The sequence below is a fragment of the Mustela nivalis genome (assembly GCF_964662115.1).
Source record: "Mustela nivalis genome assembly, chromosome: 20".
Taxonomy (NCBI): domain Eukaryota; kingdom Metazoa; phylum Chordata; class Mammalia; order Carnivora; family Mustelidae; genus Mustela; species Mustela nivalis.
Genome location: NC_139039.1, coordinates 41,143,053 through 41,146,097, shown reverse-complemented (window position 1 = coordinate 41,146,097; position 3,045 = coordinate 41,143,053).

The following is a 3,045-nucleotide window of genomic DNA, read 5'->3' as shown; positions in this document are numbered from 1 at the left end:
CTCTGAACAGGCAGGTATCAGACCCACTGGGGCCGGAGACCGGGTGCCGACTCCTGCCGCCCCGTGACTCACCAGGTGAGTCACCTGAGGGGGACTTTTGCCCAAATCTGTGCTGAGCCCCCAAAGAGAAATACCCCTCACGGGTATGTGTGCCCCGTAGCCTAAAGCTTCCCTGGTTCTGTTGTTGGGAGACACTGCTTTGGGAAGGGTCCCTGATACTCTCCGGGCACCAGCCCGGGGACCCAGCCCGTCCTCCACGGACCCCATCTTGGGGGTCCAGCCTGTCCTCCTCGGTCAGCAGCCCGGGGACCCAGCAAGCAGGAAGTCAGGCCCGTCTCCAGCAATCCATCCAGATTCCCAACAATAACCCTGTGACAGTTGGCCCGACACCCGAACTTGATCTATAACTGACAGCTTCCCTAATTATGGCCCCGCTGCCAACTCAGGATCCACCCTGGGAAGCCACATGCGTCCCAGACCAGTGGTACAATGCCTGTCCTCGTGAGCCCAGTTCAGCCTCCCCGTGCCATGGCCTCTCGGGGCTCCCGGCACTCCCCGACCTTCCCTCTCCCACTCCTCGGCCTGCCTTCGAGTCTCTGCCCCCTGCTCCAGCAGACGCGGATGAGGACGCAGTGTCACCGGTCCTGCCTGGGCGGCCCTAGCTTGTCCCACAGCAGTTATGGGCCCAGGAGCACTGAGAGGTCGGGGTCCCATGGGAGCCCTCCCACCAGGTGGGGGCAGCTGTCTCTCACGGTGCGGCAGCAGGTGCACCCCGCAGGCTCGCAGCTGTGCCTGGGGCTCGGGGCAGTAGGCCCAGGCAGCGATCCTGGTCAGGACGCCCCGGTGACCAGCCCTGGCTCTGAGCGGGAACGTCCCCAGAAAGCCCGTGGTGGGGCAAGGCCGAGGGCTCGAGCGGACCTGGCTGGGGCTGCGGGGGGACTCTCAAAGGTGAGAGAAAGACCTTTGTCTGGAAACTCACCACCAAAACCTAAAAACTGCTTATTTTTTTTCCAATTTTATAACTTCATTTATCATTAAGTCGCGTGTAAATTAAAGTTGACGAGGACTAAGAGGAAGGAGAAGCTGTAAGACCCGGTACCGCAAGGCCTCGGGGCCCCTCCTGAACGGAGGCGCAGGCGAGGGAAGCAGAGCACGAGAGGGAAGCCGCTTCTCCCGAGACCTCCTGCCTCCACGCGCCCCGGCAGCGGGACGGCCCTGAGCTCCACAGCCTGGCTCCTGCCTCGGAGAGGTGAGGGACCTTAGAGTCCCCAAGCCCCTCCTCTGTCCGCTCTGCCCCCTCCCCCCACAGCTGCCGCAGCCCCTCCCCCGCTGCACATTCCCAGTCTGCTCCCTGCACACCACGAGGGGTTAAGGGGACCCACCGGCCCGGGTGGGCTGCGTGGTACCTCCTTACAGCCAAGTACCGTGACTTGTACCCACACGGGACACCCTCCCCAAACCTACCCCTCTCTCCTTAGAATCAAAGCCTTTGTGCCCCTGTCCCTGGCAGAGAGCACAGACCTCTACCCTGTTCTCTTCCCTGATTTCACTGCACGGTGACCCTGTAGGGGCTGGGGACGGAGGACCTTCTGGAAGGCAGTCGGGGGGGGGGGGCGGTTCCCTCAGCTTCACGTGGTCCCGTTTGAATCTTGAACAAAAACAGACTTTCCCCATTTCTATTTCGTCTGCCCCTCGCTCCCACAGTCCTAGCTCCCTGCCCCAGGCGTCCAGGCCCCGACTTTTGTCTTCCCTGGCTCGCCCTCAGCCCTTGGGCTAGGGACTCCGGCAAACACCAACCAGCCAGAACAACACTGGTCACAAAGTGCCAGGTGCACAGGGAGTCAGCGCACAGGCAGTGGGCAGCTCTGCGCCGTGGCCGCCGTGACCCGGCACCCCGGCTGGCCGTGGCTGCACACTGTCATGTGTGCACATGTGCGTGCATCTGCCATCTGTGCACCCATGTGCACCGTCTGTCCACCTGCGTGCACACCTGTGTGTTTACAAGTCTGTGTGCGTCTGCGTGCGTGCATGTCATTGTACCTGTGCACACGTCTGTGTCTACATGTATGCATGTCTGTGTACACACGTCTGTGTGTGTGCACATCTCTCTGTACTCCGTGTGAGCGTATGTCAGTGTGTGTGTGCTCGTGCATCTGCTGTCTGTGCCCTGACCGCACTGACTGTGGCTCCGCACACTGTTTTCACACTGCAGCCCTGCACCTTTCCAGCACTCCCATGCACACGCCAGCTGGGTGTGCACAGGCCGTGTCGGGGCTCTGTGTGGATGCCAGCAACGGCCCTGGCCATGTTCCCCGACGTCCCCTAGCACTAGGGACAAGGATCCCGGGACTCCCTCTGACACCTTCGGCAGCGGTGCTTTGGATCTCGGAGTGGACACACGCAGGTGCGCCTGCAGCTAAAGCTGCTGGCCACGCCTGCCACACAGCCAGGCCCACCCCTACCACCCACACAGGCTCATCTGCTGCCCAACGAGGGGGCCCTGGAGAGGCTCCCCGTGGGCTGGCTCTTCACACAGCCCCACCACACCCCGCGTGGACGAGGCCTGATGCCTGACGCCAGGGGTCCCAGCTCACCAAGGGAAAGAGAAAGTGTTGCTCGGGAGACGGGCTTTTCAGTTTGCTGGTTAGCTCTCCGCTTTCCGCTTTCCTCTGTCACGAAACACTGCGCTGACTTTCACACTATTCTGCTGTGTTTTCTCCAGCTTTTTCTGTTGGAGGCTTCATTAATCTATTTTCATTCTTTGTTATTAGTTCTAGCGTCAAGCTACAAACTTTCCTCTTCTAGCTGGGTTTCTGATGACCTGAACAGGTTTAGTGTAAACTCCCATGGCAGCAGAAACAGATAAAATGACCTCGTCTAACGGGAGAAAACAGGGGAAGAAGACCCACTACACGAGGGGTTGGAGGCACGGCCCTGGCCCTGCATTGCGCTGTGAGCACAGACCCGGTCCCGGCAAGGCTTGGCAGGGACCCGAGGACGGTGTCTGTGCTCTCTCTTCTATTACATTTGTTCTATAATTTCCAC